A 22,158-nucleotide genomic window follows, 5' to 3' on the forward strand; every position below is an offset into this window, starting at 1 on the left:
TTGCTTCTGTGGGTCATTAGCTAGCTTACATCCTTTTGTTCATTTTATAACTGGAATTAATGTTTGATTTATTTGTAACAGCTTTTTCAAAAAGATTTTATTTATTTATTTGTGAGAGAGAGCATGAGTGTGGGGGGTGGACAGAGGGAGAGGGACAAGCAGACATTCCACTGAGTAGGGAGCCTGATGTGGGGCTTAATCCCAAAATCTGGGATCATGACCTGAGCCAAAGGGAAACACTAAACCAATTGAGCCACCCAGGAAATCCTGTAATAGTTTTTTAGAGATTAAAGATATTAATCCCTTCCATTTTGGTTGTTTCACTTTTATTTCCATTCCTTTAACATGGTAAAGCTGTGTCTTTCTGTTTCTCCCCTCCTTTAATACAAGCTAAAGATGTGAAAGGTGTGCTACTATATCTTCTCAGAAAACTGTTCAGACCTCTCTAGTTCCAAGCCAGGCTAACCCTTCATATCATATTTCTCTGCCTTTTTTTTCTATTCCTGAATTTCATCTCACTCTCCCCTTTCTCTCTCTCTCTCTTTTTTTTAAAGATTTTATTTATTTATTCATGAGAGACACACAGAGAGAGGCAGAGACACAAGCAGAGGGAGAAGCAGGCTCCCTGTGGGGAGCTCGATGTGGGACTCAATCCTGGGACTTCAGGATCACCACCTGAGCCAAGGCAGGCACTCAACCACTGAGCCACCCAGGGTCCCTCACTCTCCCCTTTCTTAAAGGTAAACCTTGATGGTCTCTACCATTATATTCCAAGCCATAGAACTCCATCCTAGAAACCATTACTTCCTCTGAGTATCATTTTCAATTATCTAGAGAGTCACTGGCCAATTGAAATATCATACAAGCCATATATTCAATGTTAAATTTCCTACTAGGCATCTTTTAAAAGTAAAAAGAAACAGGTTAGATTAATTTTAATAATATATCTTGTTTAATCCAATAAATGGATCATGTCAACATGTACTCAACATCAAAATTATTGACTTATTTTACAACCTTTTTAAAACACTAAGTCTTCAAAATCTGATGTGTACTTGACAATTTGATAGTCTCAATTTGGATTATCAGCATTTCAAGTGTTCAAAAGCTACATATGGCTAATAGCTACTGTACTAAATGATGCAGATCTAGAGGGCTTACTAAAAATCCTAAATTCATCATGAGACTCATGTGCAGCTATATTTTCATGTGAGTATTCTGGTTATCCTGGATTCCAACCCAGATTGAAAAACTATCTCCTCAGTGACCACATGCTACACCATTTAAAAAGTAAGTAACAGTAAGAACAGGATGTTGCTCTTTCTTTTTTTTTCTCATCTCCTCTCCTGTGCAATCATTTCCTTTCTCTCCATCCAAATCCTTTAAATTTCATGTTTCCATAATACTATTGCTTTGTGTTGGTAACAGGCAGCCCTGGCCCTGGGACAGTAAGTTAGTCACTGAGACTCAAGGAAGAGAACCCTCAGTGAAAAACATGGGACAAAACAATACTTTCCTTCCTTGGTGGCTTAAAACCTATCCCCCCCCCCAATATGTACCCCTTTTTCAATTCCCAAAGCATAATAGATACAATTTTATTTTTAACCAATATTTGTGGAAAACCCTACAGTTTCTGATTGGTACTTATTTTAGGGTTTTAAGCGTTAGTAAACACTGAATATATGCCTTCCATATAGCTAAGGTTATATGCCTTTGAAAAGGAACATGCAAATGTGGCTTTTGCTGCCATTGTTTTAAAATGAATAGAAAGCTTTCAGTAAACTTTTACATTACTCTGCAACATGTTTTGTTAGAAAAGCCTGTGGTAGTATCTAAAATTGTGTAAATCATCAGTTTTTAATCTGGCAGGAAGTAGATAGTGGCCCATTAAACTTTCGTAATTAAATTTTCCCTGTACTCCCCCATAGAACCATTATCTGAGTTTTCTAATTAACACAAGAGGAGGGAGTCAATTCAGATTGATGGGATCTAGAGCCATCCCCTTTCATTTTAATGACCTTTAATAAACTTTTATGACTATTGATATTGATAATTATAATACACCCTTTAATTCTGCAATGTGATTCTAAGGACCTTTTCAAAAATTGCAAAATTCACCTTTAAAGCTAAAGTAGACGGAATTATTATATTCCCAGATGCTGTGCATTTAAGGCAGTGACTTTAAGTGAGCTGAAGGGTAGATAAGCATCATGTAAATGTCTTTTCTTTTCCTTGATTCACAGTGCAGGACCTCAGTCCTGACATTGCCTCCTAATTTCAGAACACAGCTCCCCTCCAAGAAAGGCAATCAGGCTGAATTGGAAGTTATTTCATGATAAATAATCCACAGGGAGTGAGGTGGAGTTTGCTAAATTTGTTTTATTTTCAATTGGAAAAGGATTGAGACCAGGAGGTCAAGAGGCCCAAGAGGATCAGTCATTAGGCAAGCTAGGCTGGTTTCCCAAAATGTTTTCATGACATTTTGCCAGAGTTTTACATAATCCTACATCCTCTCAGAGCTGCCACGCCTGTCATTGAAACCGGCCCTTCTATGTGAGAAAAAGAATTTGACGACATGGACATAGAAGTGGAGAACACTTCCATTATGACTCATCATTGGCTTGGGAAGCTAGAGGACCGAAAAGATAAGCTACTGGGGTCATGTATATAGTACACATGGAGGTAGGATTTAGCTAATGCTGTCACTCACCCAGCTACGCTGTCCACAAAATCATGGTTGGACTCCTGGTGCCTTGTTTGATGAAATCAGAGGTTGTAAAGTTGAGATCTATCAATCTTATGGTGTTTAGGGAAGACTGAATGTGATAGTGTCATAATTTCCACATCTATAAAGTCCAGATTAAAATATGTTATTCCATAAGAATGCTGTGAGGATTACATGATATGGGGTACATAACATGCTTAGCATAGTGTCTGTTTCAACAAATGCTTCATCTCATTTTTATTAGAAATATTGTTTTCACAGTCCCTCACTTGCTCATTATTTTTTTTCTTTTTTGTATCTTACCTGGTTTCTTCTTTTCAAAGTTCAGGTGTTTAGTATTTTGGTATCCTAATATATGCAAAAAATACATAGTAAAAATAAAAGTCTAGACTTACCTGAGAGAGGAGATAGAAGGGCATACTCAAGATCACAAATATAATCATCGTATGCAAAGATTTTACAATCTAGCTGCTGCAGTAACCTAAGGAGGAGGTTGTACCATCCTATTCTTGTATAATGCAGAAGGCAGGTAAAAGAAAGGAAAAATGTGAAAGATGTTCAAACAGCAATGAGCATGATTAGGTTTCTTTCTAAACTTAGTTTCTAAGAACAATAGACATGTCATAAGAACACTTGGTGGGGAGAAGCTCCATTTCATAACATGTTGGACTACCTAGAACCAAACATACCCTCTCACTGAAAACAATTAGAAAAGTGTGTGGGCCTGGAATAGGAGGAATGTGTAAAGCAATAGTTTTGGGAGAGTGCAGAGCTCCATTAGAGAAAGGAAATGAATAAAGTAAGCCACCCCACTGCCCAAGTTCCTGTCTGGATATTCTTGCAAGGCAGTGAGGAGGTCCCAAAGAGAGTATGGCAGTAAACTCAGTTTACTTATCTGAGTTTTGGAAGACTGAGATGACTGGAGGAGGAAGACAGCTGCGTGGAGAACAAGCTCCAGAAATATTCCTAGGGGTCCCGTGAATCTGTTGCTGAATACCAAGTACACATGCGTAAGGTGAAAGTCCATGAGGCCAGGCAAACAGCAGCTCAAGAGCTGTATAATAAGCTGTTCCTGCAGCTCATGCAGGGCTGAGGGACACCTTCGTTGGAGACCACAAAGATGTTGCATTTCATTAGCGGTGTTAAACTAGTCCTAGAATAAAGGACATTCTATATCAGGGATTGACAAGAATGGTCTAAGGGCCAAATCCAGTCCACAACCTTTTCTCACAGGGACCCCCAGCTAAAGCATAGTTTTTACTGTTTAAAAAGTTGCAAAAAGAAGAAAAGAGAGGAGGAGAAGGAGGTTATAGCATATATAGATATTGGATGAGATATGCAAAGCTTAAAATATTTACTATCTAGCTCTTCATAGGAGAAGTGTACTGATCTTGCTCTTGATCTACCATAAGAAGTCTAAAACATAGCCTTTGTAATAGTCAAACTGACCTTCAGTTAATTTATTTTTTTTAAGATTTTATTGTTAAGTAATCTCTACATTCCATGTGAGGCTTGAATTTACAACCCTGAGATCAAGAGCTCTATGCTCTACCAACTGAGCCAGGTAGGTCCCACAAGAAATAGTTAGTTGATCCTCAGTTAATTTAACTTCCAATCAGAACAGAACCCAACTTACACTAATAGATACAATAAAATCTATCACTTAACGCATACAGTTCACAAATCTCCAGCATCCAATAGGGACGTTATTACAAGTTATATACAAGGAAGCCATAAAATTCTGCCCATAACCAGAGGAAAAATTGCTCAATGAAAATTGACTCAAAAATGACAAAAATGATAGGACAAACAGACAAGAACTTTAAGCAACTACTGTGAATCTGCTCAATGACTTAAAAGAGAACATTGTGGCAATGAGGAGAGAAATAAGGGATATATAAATGAACCAAATAGAATTTCCAAAAATGAAACATAAAGTATACTATATGAGCTGTTTCTTGTGTGGGATTAATAGTTAATTATATTTTATAGAAAAAAGGATTAATGAATGTTTATACATATCAATAGAAATTACCCAAACTGGAGCATAGAAGAAAAGAAGTTTAAAAAAAATGAACAGAACTTCTGGGACTTATAAAACATATAAAACAGATGAACATATGTGTAATTAGAATCCCAGAAAAGAAGGATGAAGTGAAAAATTAGGTAGGAAAATAATGGTTAGAATGTTCTAAATGTGATAAAAACTGTAAACTTGATGATTCAAGAACCTTAACAGGCCCCAAGCAAGATAAACACAAAGAAACCACACTAAGACATATTGTAACAATTGTAGATACAAGATGTTGTGCATTTGTCAAAAGCCACTGAACTTTCTAGCCCAGGGAGGAAATATTAACATAACACATACACTTGCTAAAAAATCACTTAGGAGGTTTAGAAAAGAGCAAGATAAAATGCACAATGTGACAGGACAATCTAGCTGTGTTACAAATGTATAAAATAACCTCAATGAAGGGGTGGGAGGAAAAAGGCTGACCTTAGTAAATGTAGAAAAAAAGTCTTTAAGATTAAAAAAGGGGATGCCTGGGTAGCTTAGTGGTTGAGCGTCTGTCTTCAGCTCAGGTTGTGATCCCGGGATCCTGGGATCAAGTCCTGCATCGGGCTCCCCACAGGAAGCTTGTTTCTCCCTCTGCCTATGTCTCTGCCTCTCTCTCTGCATCTCTCTCTGCATCTCTCATGAATAAATAAAAGCTTAAAAAAGAAAGACTAAAAAGAAATTGCATGTAAGCACTGTACTCTGGTTGATAAAGTTGTACACAAGATATTAATCTTAACAATTCTGGTCCTTCTATATGTGTATGATGACACTGAATGCCAGTAAATGGAGAATAGAGGGAGTCAGGTTTCTCATGACTGGAGTGAAACTTTATAAAACAGAAAGAAGAGGAGGCTACAGCGATCCATGTGGTGATGGATTAGAGTTGGAGATATCACAGAATGAGCCTGGGGCATCTTGTAGTATCAGAAAGAAGGTGTTTGGGACAAAAAAACAATACTCACAATGATGGGGATATGTCATGGAGGAGAAGGATTTGGGCAGCAACATAGCCATCAACAAATAAGCTCTTCGAAAAATAGAGGAGGAATTCTTCCTAAATTATTTTGTCAGATAGTATTATTCCAAAACCAAAAGCAGACAGAGATATCACAAGAAAAGGAAATTACAGACCAAATCCCTCATGAGTACAGATGCAAAAATTCATAACTAGATAGTATTCAATCAAATCAAGCAACATGGAAAAGGTAGTTGTAGTTGGTTTGTATTGCATTGCTTCAACTTAACTAAGTTGGAACAACTTTTTCCAGAATTCTTGGCCTTCCATAACTTTAAATTAGCATTGGCTCAAAGAAACATTTTGCATGAGATTTGGAAGCAAAGTGGAGCTGCCACAATTCTGCTGTGACTCATGGAGGGCAGACATGGGCTTACTGGGCACTGCTGCAGGGTACACGCACTGCTGGTGATCTGCTAGCTCACTTTGTTGGCTTGGGGCAGTTGCTGTTCTCTCAGCCCCTTCAACTCCCATGGGATCACCTCTGAACTTTTTTGAATCCAAGGCCAGAATATGCAGCTCCAGAAGAAGCAGCTGAGCCCAAAGCTTTTCCAGTCCCTCCAGATCTCCTCCTTCAGGTTGTTTGAATCTTTGGCCAACACGTGCAATTTCTAGGGCAGTTGCCAAACCCAGGACTCTTCCAGCTCACACTGAATCTCTTCTTTCAGGTTCTCCAACACTTGGGCCAGTCCCAGCACCAAAGATAGAAGTAATAACTATACACAAAATGTTTAACTAGTCCCTCAAAATTACATAAAGTTAAATTCTTATAATAAATTTCATAATCTGTGATTTACCATAGTTCTTTTCCTCTGATCACACCCTGAATGATACAATAATATATCCTGAATAATTTGAATTTATCCCAGGAATGTAAGGTTTGTTTAAGATTTAAAAATCTACAGTGTAATTTACCATGTTAATGGATAAGTGTGAAACTGTATGATTATGTCAATAAACAGAAACAAATTTGATAAAATTTAAGTCTTTTATAATAAAAAAATATAAAAGGAAACTGGCTATTTAAAAGGAAGTTCCTCAACCTGATAAACAGCATTTATAAAAAATTTATAGCTAACATCATATTTAAATGATGAAAAGCTGAATTCCTTTTCTCTATTAGAAGGAAAGCAACAATGTCCAATTCCATCACTTTTATTTAACATTGCACTGGAAGTCCTCGCCAGTGCAATCAAGCAAGAGAAAGATAAAAAAGCATATAATATGAAAAAAGAAGTAAGAATAGTTTTTATTCATTGATGACATGACCATGTAAATAGAAAATCATAAGGAATACTCAAAACAGATTCTAGAACTAATAAGTAAATTTAGCAAGGTTACAGAATGTAAGATCAATAAACAAAAATCAATTGTGGAATAGCATCAAACCTTGAAACAAATAGTGATTAATTTAATAAATTATATGCAACACTTACACATTGAAAATTCTCTCAAAATATTGCTGAGGGAAGTAAAAAAAAAAAAGACCTAAGTAAATGGAAAGACTTCCTATGTTCATTGACAAAGACCATATTCATCATTCATTTTTCAAAGGCTTCCTATGATTGGAAGATTCAACATTGTGAGCATATTAATTCTTCCTAAATTAATCTACAAACTAAGGCAATCTCAGACAAATTCTCCATAGGATTTTTGAAAAATTGACACAGTAATCTAACATGTATGACAAAGAGGCAAAGAAACTAGAATAGTCACGTAATTTTAAAAATAAAGGAACAAGGTTGGAGGACTTACACCACCCTGATTTCAAGTCTTATTATAAAGTTGCAGTAATCAAAATATGAGATATTTGTGTATGAATGAATGAAAAGAGTAGAATCCAGAAATAGATCTACATATATATGGGAAATTGATGTATGACAAAGGTACCAAGATGATCCAATGGGAATGGATAGTCTTTTCAACAAATGGTGCTGCCTATCCACTTGCAAAAAATCAACATCAATCTTTTCTTTATACCACACACTGAAATTAACTCAAAATGTGTCATATACATAAACATAAAATGTCTAAAAGAACACGTACCAGAAACATTTTTTTAACCTTGAAGTAGGCCAAAATTTTGGATAGGCTACACAAAAGTCAGAAACTATAAAAGAAAAAAATTATAAATGGATTTCATCAAAGTTGAAATTTTGATGTTCAAACATCCCATTAAAAAAAAAAATAGAAAACCTCTAACTGCAAGAAAATATTCTGATAAAAGACTAAAATCCAGATTTTGTATTAACCTGTGTCTGAGTAGTCACTGGTATCTGAAATTTACGTAGAACTCCTAACTCAATACTAGGAAGACAAAAACCTAGCTCTGAAAAAATTAACTCAATGATGGGAAGGCTGTGAATGTGTGTATATGTGTGTGTGTGTGGGGGGGTGTATGGAAATCTCTGCACTTTCCTCTCAACTTTGCTGTGAACCTAAAGTGTTTTTAAAAATAAAGTCTATTAAAAATAACAATAGCTAAATATTATAAAAATTAACAGAAGATTAAGAATTAAGAATCTTCACAGAAGAAGATATGTGAAATGCCCACAATCCCATGTAAAGATAATCAGTATTATTAGCCATCAGTAGTCATTAAACATGTTCAAAGGAACTTAAGCTTTAATAGCCCTAAACTAGAAATGACTGAAATGTCCATCAACAGGTGAAACTATACGGAATTATGGAACATCCATACAAAGAAATATTACTCAGCAATAATGGACATGAATGATACATAAAACCTCATGGATGAATATAAAAATATTATACTCAAAAGAGGAAGCCTGATATGAGACTACATACTGTATACCTTTATTTACATAAGGTTCTGGAAAATAAAAATGCAGTATATAATGGCAGAAGATAGAACTATGGTTGCCTGGGGCCAGGGTTGGAAGAGGAGGCTGATTACAAAGGAAAAGCAGGATGATCTTGGGGTTATTCAGTATCTCAACTACAGTAGTAGTTATAGGTGTGGAAGCTTTTTGTCGTAATGAATCAAACTACACACTATACCTCAATAAAGTTGATTTTTAATAATTATTATTTGCATTTGAGGAGTAAGACATTAAAGTGCTTGCTCGAAATGTTTTCTTCTGCCATTACACTAGTACAAATGTCCACCATCTCGCCAAAAGCCTCAATACCTCAGTCTAACATTTCTGATAGAGAATGATGCATTCTGGATTGTAAATACATCTTAAAATCTAGAATATTGATAAAATGCTATTGCTAGATCTGGTTGTCTCAATCGACCTGAGTTGTACAGTTTCCCCAACTGGGCTATAGGTGTACCTGGACAAGCTTGGCACATACTATAGAGGCATTAATTTTACTGGGAAGTAAGTAATTTAAAATAATATTTTTTTCCATGAACCACAAATAACTTGTGAATTTGAATGTAAAGTAAACATGATGTTTTTAGATAGAAAAAGAAATCTCTAGTTCATCATTGTCTAGGTCGAGATTATTATGTTTATGGCATAAATGCCAGAGGAGACTGTTAAAAGGCCAAATTTCCAGGTCTAGATGTAGAATTTGAAAAGGAGAAGGACAGTCCAGGAAAGAAATAAAATAACACTAGGATAAGATATTGCTACAGAATGGAAATATAAAAAGCTCTAAACGTGAAGTATTTACTAGAGTACAATTTTAGAGAGAAATATGTAAGAATGATTCAATACGTTTTTGTTGTGGTGGCAATGATGTTTAGATTTTGTTTTGTGCCAAAATTTTTAATCTAATATTTGATACATATAAAAGAACATATATCAGAATATAGCTAAGAAATGAAACAAAAAATCATGAACACCCATAAATCTACTACCCAATTTAAAAACTGTACATTATATTTACATGCCACCCTCACCTACCATGGCTATCATTATCTGATGTAAATTTGGCACATATAATTCTTCTAATTTTGTTTTTCAGTACTTGGGAATTATTTCTTTACAATTTTATGCTTGTATTTCCATCAGTTATGTTTATCTCTAGACAAATTCATTGCTAAAGCTTCAGTTGTCTTCATGTTTCCTGGAAACATGGAAATATCATCAAACTGTATGAATCTCCTATGAAATCATTTTTTTCCACACTATTATTTTTCTAAAATTCATTGACATTACTGCATCGAGAAATTTTATTAAAATTTCTCTCAGTGGGAACAACAGGACAGTAATTCTTTTTTTTTTTTTTTAAAGTAGGCTCCACACCCAGCATGGAACCCAAGGTGAGGTCTGAACTTAGGACCCTGATATCAAGACCTGAACCAAAAACAAGAGTTGGACACTTAACTAACTGAGCCACCCAGGCACCCCTACAGGACAGTAATTCTAGTGATGACAAAGTGAAGAAATCAATAAATTCTCTCCCCCAAATGCAATTATAAAACTAAACAAAATTTGCCCCAAACTACCATTTTGGGGTTCTGGAAATTGACCAATAGCAAACAATGAACTTAGAAGCATGTATTCATGAAAAACGCTGAACTTAAGGTAAGATTAGTGAGAATATAGGAAATTCTTGCCCGGGGCTGCTCCCAGCTCCATTGGTGCTGTCATGGTAGCAGGACAATACTGTCTGTGAAGTCAGCTGCTTTGCCAATGAGTGGGGAGAGTAGCTTTTTCTAGAGCAGAAGGAGGGGAGTCCACATCCCATAGTATTGTCAATAAAGGTGTGAAACTGAATTGAAAACAAAACACTGCAGATTTGTTAGACTGAAGTTGAACTCTGATCTGGGGTAAGCAAAAGACTGGTGGATGAGCCATAAACTTGACAGTAAATCTTGCAATGAGAGAACCATAGTGTGGCTTAATATGCTATCCATACATCTCTGGCTAAATAAGAGTCTGTATACTTGTGCAGAGAAGATCTGAGAGGTCTTAATCCCTCCATAACTCTCTGGCTGACTGTGAGCTTGTGTCCACATGCAGGCAGCTCCACAAGGGCCTGGCAGAAAGTAAAAGCTAGAGAAGACTTAAAAACTTCTTAAGCTTTGCATTTACTTCCCAACCCACACATAAATGTATCAGCAAAAGGGGAAGACTTTCCAGAGAGTTGTACTTGAATACAACCTCTGATGAATGATTTTCTGGTCATTATATTATGGAAACACAGGCCAACCTTTAGGATGTCAGGCTTAAGAGCAAATATTTTTAAAAAGAAATTAGTAGAGAAATAAGCTGCCACACACTATATAGAGAAAGGTTCCACAGAGGAGACAAGTATAGGCAAGTTATAAAAAAGCTAATCAAAATTGGGGTACCTGGGTAGCACAGTTAGTTAAGTGTTCAACTCTTGGTTTTGGCTCAAGTCATGATCCCAGCATCATGAGATCAAGTCCTGATTCAGGCTTTGTGCTCAGCACAGGGTCTGCTGGAGATTGTCTTTCTTTCTCTCTCTCCCTCTGCCCCACCCTCTAAAATAAATAAATCTTAAAATCTTAAAATCAATAAATCTTAAAAAAAAAAAAAACTAACCAAAACTAAACAGAAAACAGCAACAACAGAAATCTTCCTGGAAAAATATCAGAATCAAAAAGTGCTACAGTATATTATCTAAAATGTCCAGACTTTAACAAAATTTATGCAGAATATTATGACAGTGATTCATCTCATTAAAGAAATCTCAGTAAAGAAATAGAATCTAAAAAAAGAATGAAATGGAAATTATACCACTGAAAATTACAATGACTGAAAAGAAATCTTCACCAACTTGAGATGATAGAATAAACAGTAAACTTGAAAGCAAAGCCAGAGAAATTATATCATCTAAAGAACAGAGAAAAAAAGATTGAAGAAAATTGAACAGAGCAAGAGAGACAAATTGGAGCAATATCAAGCATACCAAAATACATATAGTAGAAGTCTAAGAAGTAGTGGAAAGAGAGACAAAAAAGGAAGGAGATGACATATCTAAATAAATAAATAAACAAACAAACAAATAAAAGGGCTAAGATCTTCCCAAATTTGATGAAAATATTAAATAATAGCCAATAATGATTCAAATACAAATAGAAAATTAGAGCAGAAAGGGAAGACTAATGCTCCAGGTAAAGGGAAACATTTTGATTAACACTCAACTGCTTTTCAGAAGAAGCCCCAGAAGTAAGTGAAATGATATATACACAGTGCTGTAAGAAAAATCACTGCCAACCAAGAACTCTATATCCAGCAAAGATATCTCTCAAATAGTAAAGAAGAGAAATTCTCATTTTAATAAAGAATGAGAGAATTCACTGTTAGCAGACTTGTCTTACAAAGAATACTAAAGGAAGTTCTTCATGCTGAAAGAAAATTATACTGGGTGGTAATGTCAAGAAAAATAAATAAATGATAAAAGGATGATGAACAAATAAAGTTGTCATAATGTGTAGATGAACTGACCATGTACAGAGAAAAACTTCAAAAATTCAACATACAAATACCAGAATTATTAAATAAACTTAGGCAGGTAATTAGATTAAACGTCTATAATCAAAAATCAATTGCATATCATGGTGTAGCAAGTATTTAGAAAAATGAAAATTTTAAAAATATGTAATTTACAATGATACCACAAAAACAAAACACCTACTAATAAATCTAATGAAAATGTGCAGTATCTCAGAGAAAACCACAGAACACTTCTGAGAGAAATTAAGTAAGATCTAAATACATGGAGAAATATACCATGATCATGGTTTGAAAGATTCAATATTATAAAAATGCTGGTTCTCCCCCAAGTTAGTGTATGGAAAATGCAACTAAAATTTGAAAAATGCGGATTTTTTTGTGTAAATGAAAGATAGATTCTAAAACTTCTAAAAAAAAATACGAAGGATCAATATCAGCCATAATAATCTCAAAAAACAAAAACAAAATTGGAGAACTTACACAACCTTTAGGTTTATAAAATCTACAATAATTGGGACACTGTGGTATTGGTATAAGAACAGGAAAAATGACAGATAGAATAAAGCCGAATATAAAAACACATTTACATATGGAAGGACTGGCAACATTCAGTGCAGCAGAGAAAGGACAGTCAGATGGATGTCCGTACAGAAAAAATCTTGACCCTTCACCTTGTAAAAAATACGAAAATCAACTCCGGACGAATTCCTTAAATGTAAAAAGCAAACCCACAAAGCTTCTAGAATTTAATACAGAAAAACTTTTGCAGGGAAAAAAAAAAAGAAAAACTTTTGCAGGACCTGTGGATAGGCAAAAATTTCTCAAGCAGGAGACAAAAGCAATAGCTGAAAAGGAAAAACATTGAAAAATTAGGCTTTTTGATTTTAAGAACTGATATTCATCAAGATACCACTAAACAAATGAATGAAAAAACAAACAATGGAAGAACTTAAATCCAGAATACAAATCAATCCTTACACATCAAGATAAATATAGACATTCCAATAACAAAAGATTTAAACTAGGCATTTCTTAGTATATCCAATGGCCAATAAAAGCGTAAAAAAGATATTTAACATTATTAATCATCAGAGAAATGCAAATTAAATGCCAATGAGATACTTCTTTATATATTCCAGAGTGAGTAATTTTAAAAACAAACAAAAAAACAGTACCAGGTATTAAGAAGAATGTGAGCAACAAGCTTTCAAACATACTGGTGAGAATTTAAATTAGTGTGATCACTTAGCAAAACTGTTAAGCATCATCCCCTATAGCCAAACACATGTATCCCTAAGGGAAGATTCCACTTTTAGCTATATACCTACCAGAAATGAGTTCATAGCAGTACTATCCATAATCGCTCCAAACAAGAAACTACCCAAATGTCTACCAATAAAAGTACAGAGGGATGCCTGGGTGGCTCAGTGGTTGAGCGTCTGCCTTTGGCTCAGGGTGTGATCCTTGGTCTGAGGATTGAGTCCCACGTCGGGCTCTCTGTATGGAGCCTGTTTCTCCCTCTGCCTGTGTCTCTGCCTCTCTCTGTGTGTGTCTATCATGAATAAATAAATAAAATAAATAAAAGTACAAATAAATTAATTACATTATACTTATAGAGTAGAATATATACTAGCAAAAATGAAAGATTGCTATACGTAAAACAAGGCAAATCTCATAAACATAAAATTAAGCAGAAGAAACAAGATGAAAAAATATATATTGTATGATTATATGAAGTGCATACAAGGCAAAATAGGATAAAAGAGGTTTATGATGGTGGTTTACTTTGAAGAGCATAATGATTGGGAGAAGTTTGAGGGGGGCTTCTGTGGTGCTAGTTATTCCATTTTTTAATTTAAGTAGTGATTAGACAAGTGAATTTACTTTCCAAAACATTCATTAAACTGTCACATAAGGAAAGTTCGTTTTTCTGTAGGACTTTATATTTTAATTAACTTTTTGAGCTTTTGTTATGAAATTATTTAAAAGTTCATTACAAATACATTAAACAAAGGGAATGGGACTTAAGAAAGAGAAAATATCTAAGAGAAATTTTTGAACTTTTAGCTCAATGTAATTTTTTTTAAGATTTAATGTATTTATTCATGAGACACACACACACAGAGAGAGAGAGAGAGAGAGAGAGAGAGAGAGGCACAGACACAGGCAGAGGGAGAAGCAGGCTTCATTCCATGCAGGGAGCCTGAGGTGGGACTCGATCCCGAACCCGAGTCTCCAGGACCACACCCTGGGCTGAAGGCAGCGTTAACCGCTCAGCTGCCCCCCCTCCCGCCCTAGCTCAATGTAATTCTTATGTCATTGTTGAGAAAAATCAGCACTGCCAAGAAGCAGTCCCAAGTTAAAATTAACCAAGTTAAATTCATAGATTTGAAATCTAAAGCATTGTAGATATTTTTTCTTTATCTTTTGATTCAAAAAGGACATGTGGTAAACCATTGTCACAACCAAAGAAGGAATCTAGTTATGTTTTTGCTGTCTACAAACTTCATGAAGTCATCTGCTCCCTGAGACTTGAGAAGAATTTTAGTTAACTATTATCTATCTTTATTTCATATGATCTATGAGGTTCTATCTCTGCACCAGTTTCCTAAAGCAACTCAAATTTTTTATCTCATGAATATGGAGCTTTGAAGTCTCACTGGGTTAAAATCAAAGTATTGATAAGTCTGCATTCCCTTTAGAGAGACGGAGCGCAGGGGAATGAAGGAATGCAAGGAACAACACGTTTCCTTACCTTACATATTCTAGCTTCTAGAAACCCATATCCCTTGGCTTGTGGTCCCCTTTCATCTTTGAATCCCATAATGCCATCACTCCAACCTCTCCTTCCAACTGTATGTTTTGTCCTCGGACTCTCCTGTCTCTCTTTCCCTTAGTAGTATACTTGTTACATCGGGCCTGCACTGATAATCCAGGATCTTCTCCCCATTTCACAATCTTTAATTGCATCTGCAATGTTCCTTTTGCCATGTAAGATCACATATTCACAAATTTCAGGGATTAGGAATTACATGGAAGCTTTTGGGAGCCATTATTCCATTTACCACAGTGTCTATAGGCACATAGACTACATTCAAAGAGCTTTGAAGACATTTCATCCGATTGTTGCTATTATTTGATCTCCTTTTTTTTCAAGTGTGCCTCAACATAAAGAAATAATTAATGCAAATTATCCAGTAACGTGGACTTAAAAAAAAAATCACAACTGTTGACCTAAAGTCAACGTTGATAAAATCATTACATTTATTCAACCCTGCACTCATTTATTTTGCAATAAAATGCAAAGCACTCAACTTTGCATTTTATTTTGCATGGGGATGTGTATTATGAGTGTGTGTGTGTGTGTGTGTGAGAGAGAGAGAGAGAGAGAGAGAGATTCTCTACTTTAACTCAATGTAAAAAACAAAAATGTTCATTTAAAAATATAAATTAATTTTCTGATAGGAAAAAAACCTATTATTCTACATCTGTATTTTAAATTTTATTAACTTAATTATAAAATGTAACTATTTTCCATGTCACTAGAAATACTTAAATGAGATTAAAATCATGATCAAGTAGAAGCTTTGTACAGTTTTTACCTTTTGTTTTCAATTGCTGACAATTGAATTTCTGTTAAATTTTTTTCGTTAAAATTAGGAACTGAAACACAAAACACATACCTCATTCTTAAGAAATCTCATTCTAATGTTCCTATTCTTTGGACATCCTTCTTCAGTTCAAATTATGATTTGTGTCTCATAGATTAAATAAAACCTATTTCACATGTGTATTTTTGAATCTATTTATATGATATACTTTAATACATTCTATGTTCAAAAACAATCTTCAGTAAACATGAGGGAGATAATATACCCTTGTTCCCCAATCCTCCAACCTAAAATAGGCCATCTACACAGATTATTTTATCTCATAACATTTCCTTCATAGCACTCACTACAACTTGAAATTACTGTTTTCCCCCATGTTTATTTGTATCCATCTTCCCAATGCAAACTCTATGAGGACAGGAATGACTATATTCAATTTCTATAAACATGGCACACTTGGAATATACTAGTATCTCAAGAGGTTTGAAATGAATTAGTGGATAAACTAAATACATGTGTACATGTGCTTGTGTTGTGCTTTGAAGGTGGCCTACCCCTAACAGTGAATTTATAACTTCAGCAGAGAAAATGTTAAGGTTCTTTTCATGTTCTGTCATCAATTCTAATCATTTGGGTTTTTTGAGCTTATCAATCTTTCCTAGAGTCATTAGTGTCTGTGAACAAGTGATAATGTACTTGTATTTTCCCAATTTAGCAAACTACATAAGCATATATATTTTGAATGATTCCATTCTGATATCTCCAAATGTTCATGCATGGAGGCATAGAAATTGACCTAAAATAATATTATTTGGGAGGTATGTGTCCTTATACTCATTTTGTTGAGAAGTTTTATCATATATGGATATTGAATTTTATCAGATGCTTTTTCTGCATCTACTGAGATAATCATATGATTTTTATCCTTCACTTTGTTAGTGTGGTACATCACATTGCCGGATTTGTGGATGTTGAACCATCCTTGTATCCCGGGAATAAATCCCAATTAATCATGGTGTACGATCCTTTTACTGTATTGTTGAATTCAGTGTGCTAATATTTTTTTAAGAATTTTCAAGGATATTGACGTGTCATTCTCTTTTCTTGTGATGTCCTCATCTGGAAGAGTTTGAGAAAAAATTGGTATTCATTCTTTAAATGTTAGAATTAAATTAAATTAGAATTAAATGATAGAATTCATCAGTGAAGCCATATGGTCCTGGACTTTTGTTTGTTGGGAGGTTTTTGATTACTGATTCAATCTCTTTATAGTAATCCACTGTTAACTTCAATCATTTTATACATATGTGTGTGTTTATATATTTATATGTTTATATGTGAGTATATATAATTTATGACATATATATGTATATATATATATAATCTATGAGATTGAAATGTAAACAGGAAGTCAGGTCTTGAATTTCCGCTTTAACTTTTTGCATGATGTTTGTGCTTCTACTTTGGGTTTTAGGTATAAGGCCAAATCGCTTTAAATTTTTATTTATCCTAATATTTTCCTTAGAGAAATTTTTGATTTTTCATTTATGATTCTTGTATCTCCTCTTTAGAAGAAATCCCCAATTAATTGTAGTAATAAAACGAGAGTAACTTTTGCTGTTGTTGACTTGGAGGCTGCCTTCCACCAAGTGTGTGTCTATCATGCAACCACTGAATACAGTACCTATGCCCAACCCAGCCCACTTACGGTAGGTTTCTAAGTAACATTACTTCTGCTTTTCTAGCGGGAACTTGAGGAGTCCCATCCCTCATTGGGATTATTAAAGGAAAAGCTGAGAAACTGAGAGGATCATACTAGTTCTCTATCACAAGCAATCCATCTAGAATAGTGCTTTACAATACCTTCTTTAAGAACTTAGGGCCTCCTCCCTATTTTCTGGCATGTCCTTTCAAATCCTTTTGACAGCCATATTCATTAAAGAAGAAGACATATGTGCAGACTTATTCAATTTTCCCTTTTAGTATAATTTCACTAGATGTGTGGTCCCCTTTTCATTTCACATGATACTCACCTTCTTGCTTCTTTAGATAATTGTCTGTTTCTATAACGATTTTGCTTTTATTTCTGTTGATGACTTTCAGACATAATGGGTTGATGTCTTCTTTAATGAGCACAATGATTATAAACCTTTATTAAAGCAGAGATTTGTATGTCTTCTACTGACAGTAGAGCTAATTGCTTTTACAATTATGATTTTATGAGAAATACATTTTTAAAAAAATTGTTGGTATCCTAAGTTGAAGTCTTTTTTTTTTTTTAATTTTTTTTTAATTTTTATTTATTCATGATAGGCACACAGTGAGAGAGAGAGAGAGGCAGAGACACAGGCAGAGGGAGAAGCAGGCTCCATGCACCGGGAGCCTGACGTGGGATTCGATCCCGGATCTCCAGGATCGCGCCCTGGGCCAAAGGCAGGCGCCAAACCGCTGCGCCACCCAGGGATCCCGTAAGTTGAAGTCTTCCACAGAAAAAAGAGGAATCCTCTTCAAGGCTGCTGCTGAGTTACTCTTCTCTGTTTCAGCAGTATGTCTAGATTTCTCAGCACATCTCTTTAGGAGGTGGGGCCTGCCCATTGATGCAGACTCATCTCTCAACCTGCACTTTGCAGGCAATCTATACCTGCCTTAATGTACACCTCTGAGGTTGTGGACAGAGGCTGAATTTTTCCACATCTATGCCTCTTCTCATGCTGCTTCTTTCACCTCCTTCTCTGGATGGGAGTCTCCTAAAGTATTAACTTCTTCCTGATATGGTGTTAAAAGTATAGCTCCCTGCCTCTGACCCTCAGAGCACCCTGTGTGTACCCATGAGGCTGCATTTATCATGTAATCTTGGCATGATCTTGCTACTTCTCACGTTATGACTTGAGACCCTGAGCTTCTGGGGCTGTGTTTTTAAATCCCTTGTCATCACAGAGCCTGCAGACAACCCTCCTTGTGTTTGTTGAATGAAGCAAGCAAGAAAGTAAAACATCAAGAACATGGCAAAACCAAGTGTATTTATTTGGTGTTTTAGTAGATCTGATTTCCTGCAACTTGTCTACTCTAGTGAGATGAATTGCAAGAGCCTGAACTTACAGGTTCCTGCTGTTCCTGTTTAGCCTTCTTAATGCATCATGGCTGATTGGACACACAGAAACTCTCAATTAGTCTTGTTTTGTCATGGTGCACACAGCTCTATCCAGAAATGATAACAAAACTCCACACAGCTGCCTGATATTGCAGAAGTAGAGGTATCATATCTGACCCCATAATTTTAACAATTTTAACATTGTTACCATTTGAAGGACTCTACTCCTGGCATAACACATATTAGGAAGCCTCCAGTAAGTACTATGGGAGGGGCCGAGGCCTCTGTGTGCTGATTACTTGTAATTGTGCTTTACTAGGTAGAAACTAGAAAGGAGAATCCAAGCTATGGTGGCCAGAAGTGAAAGAGACAAAATGGAAAAGCCAAGACAAAGTCCTTCAGAAATAACTAGGTTTACCTCTTTATTAGCATCAACCAAAAAAACAGAAAATACTGTCCTTTGTAACACTGAGTTACTCACCTGAAATGCCTCAGTAGGCTCATTTCTAGCCCTGAAGGAAACTGAAAACCACACAAACCAAAACAAAAATCTTGCCTTCCCTAAGTAGTATTTCTTCGGAAAAACTTCAGAATTAAGAATTCAATGTGGAATGAGTGGCAAAGGCCGTGACAATTTCTAAAGCATTTAATTGACTCTTCTACAGTTTTTCCACTGAGAATTAAATTTATGTAAGATGGAGTTGAAGGGTTTTTGAAGATTATCGAACTTCCAAGAGGCACACAACTGAAGCTTACAATGAGGACTTAAAAAAAAAAAAACAAAAAATGACACACACATGTGCACACATATGTGCATATGCACATGCAGGAATGTTTACAACCTCCTGAAATAGAGAAAGATGTCTCCGGCATAGTACGATTAAAAGAAAAATTTTATTAAATTAAAAATGAAATGCTATTATTGAAACAGTATTGGGATATTTACTAATGCTTGCAAATAATTTTATGAACAATATAAGAAATGCTGTGAAATTACTCTTTAAAGCCACCTATAATATACTTTCATTTATATATATATATTTTTTCATTTATGCCCCTCTAAATTAGGGTTTAAGTCATTAGTTAAATCAATAGCAAAAGGAAGAAAATGGATACTGGAAAGAAGGCTTTGTGTTTCCATCACCTTCCCTTCAAGAGTCTAGGCATTTTTGTCGTTAGAGCTGATGCTTAGATGTGAAATTGTTTTTACTGAGTTATTGATGACTGTATCTATACAGAGCCTAAGTCAAATTATAGTGTATTATGGAAGCAATAGCTTCCTTCAATTTTTTGCATTATTGTGCTATAAGAGCCACCTAAGCCCATTACCAAGCTGCCATGAATATTGTGTCTAGACTATAAGTCATCCAGGTTTTAACCAAATTAAGTCTCCACTGCATGACTCAGATTTAGTATCTTCAGAACATAGCAATGTAATCTGTAACCATGGAATTATTATAAGAAAAAACTGAAACACAGTGCCTTATACACAATGGGCATTCAATAAATATTTGTTGAATTGCAGATATGCCCTGGGCCTACTACAAATCTCTTCTATTTTTCTCCTATAAATGAATTAAGAACCACTAATCTATAACACTTTTATCATGCCATCAGCCTTGATATATGAAATGATGTTCCTGAGGAGAATTTGGAACTCTTATTAGACAGAATAGAATAGACTAACACACCTCTTCTGAATGAACAATGCATGCTTTTAATCTACCCCAGTAGGCAATCAGTTTCTTACTGGTAATCAGTACACGTTAAGTGTTCTTAAAACTGACTTCACTGGCAAGAACCACTGAAGAATATTCACAAATGGTTAAAAGAATAAACATTTTTAAACAATAATGGCAAGAGTGAATTCCATTGGTATTCAGGAAGTGTATCATACTTTAAAAGCAGAAACAATTAATGTATTTTTGAAGCCTAAGCAATGAGTTCAACTTTCAGTAAATGTCGAAATTTTTACTTGGCAAGAATTCTCAGATTTCTCAAGCCAGCAGGATGTTTTGTACCATGAACTTCTAGAGGAATTATCTTCTCTCCACGAATGCTTAACCTCAGATAAACCAAACCATTTAACTTACACGGTGTTCTATGAAGAGATAAACTCCCACCTGCAATCCATCTCCACTAAGAAGATAAAGAAGGAAATGGATTTGAATAAAAGCATAAAGAAAAAGAGATTAGGCAACTGAAGTTTCTATATGGGTTATTCTACTTAATGTGATTACTCAAGATTTCTGGAAGGATTTAAGAAGGAAATCTGTCCTATTTTCCTGGACGGACACAAGGGGGCCCTGCCCAAAGGTGGAAGTGAGAACACACTTTATTTTCACAGTAATGAAAATTTTGGAATTTAGATGGAGTTCGGATTTGTAATTTTCTCCACAGTTTATCAATTAATTGTATGTTAAACAATGAGACTCTCACAGTTTTTAGCAAGGCAGAGATCACCAATGTGTCTAATCACACAAACATATATATTATATATATATTTTAAAAATATATATATTTTTTAATTTGATGGGTATAAACTTACAACCATAATGTCTGAGAGAATCCCAGGGACACAAGCCAGAAAGGAACATAAATTTGGAACATAAATTTTCTTTTTTGGAATAACCACTCATATTTGTGGACATTTTTTTCTCATTTTTTCAAAGTTCCCATATGTACTAGGATCTTCTGTTTCAAACTCAGCAGCTCAGAAAATGGAACAAGTTCTTCCCCTGAGATTGCTGTTCAATTTCCTAAATTCTAACACTTCTAACATTTACCAGCCTCAATCACACAGTAGCAAAGTCAAGATCTTTTTCTGGAAGGCGAGTGTGCAGGACCACCGAGTACTCTGTCTGCCTGGGTGTGCGAAGGGTTAAATGCAAAACAGGAGAATTAAAGCCGAACACTAAAAGCAGTAAGTGTTTTACTTCTATCTCATTTGGGACCTCCTAAGGGAAGAAACTAGTGAGCTATGCAGACTTAAGGGGAAATAAAAAAAGAAATTGTCCCAATGCTATTCAGTAATCAATTGGAGAAAAAAAAAAATCAGTCAGTATCAGGTAATAAAATATGGAATTAGGGTAGAGCACTTGCCTGAGGATATATCCTGTAGTAAAGGTTATTTTTCATGATTTATAAGGGTTTTTAAAGAAGCTTGCGGAATGCCACCGGAGAAATGAAGACTTCAGAAAGCTATACATTGTTCTGCAAGTGCTTTCATAATACTTGTTTATGTTTTAAGGTG

At 35.1% G+C, this 22,158-nt stretch overlaps 2 long non-coding RNA genes across 2 annotated transcripts in view; one reads left to right on the forward strand and one right to left on the reverse strand.

Annotated features, from left to right (window-relative positions):
• Window positions 1-3,868, reverse strand: part of LOC112643140 (uncharacterized) — an 83,369-nt gene extending 79,501 nt beyond the window's left edge. Inside the window, exons 1-2 of the long non-coding RNA XR_003125660.3 lie at window positions 3,121-3,868; window positions 2,711-2,846 (exon numbers count right to left, since the gene is read on the reverse strand). This is a non-coding gene — a long non-coding RNA (uncharacterized LOC112643140). The remainder of the gene's footprint in view (window positions 1-2,710; window positions 2,847-3,120) is intronic.
• A 6,552-nt stretch (window positions 3,869-10,420) lies between these two features.
• Window positions 10,421-19,711, forward strand: LOC112643141 (uncharacterized). Its single transcript, XR_003125661.2, has 3 exons — window positions 10,421-10,549; window positions 17,386-17,523; window positions 18,128-19,711. It is a non-coding gene; the product is annotated as an uncharacterized LOC112643141 (long non-coding RNA).
• The last annotated feature ends 2,447 nt before the right edge of the window (window positions 19,712-22,158 follow it).

The sequence above is a fragment of the Canis lupus genome, chromosome 38 (assembly GCF_003254725.2).
Source record: "Canis lupus dingo isolate Sandy chromosome 38, ASM325472v2, whole genome shotgun sequence".
Lineage (NCBI taxonomy): Eukaryota > Metazoa > Chordata > Mammalia > Carnivora > Canidae > Canis > Canis lupus.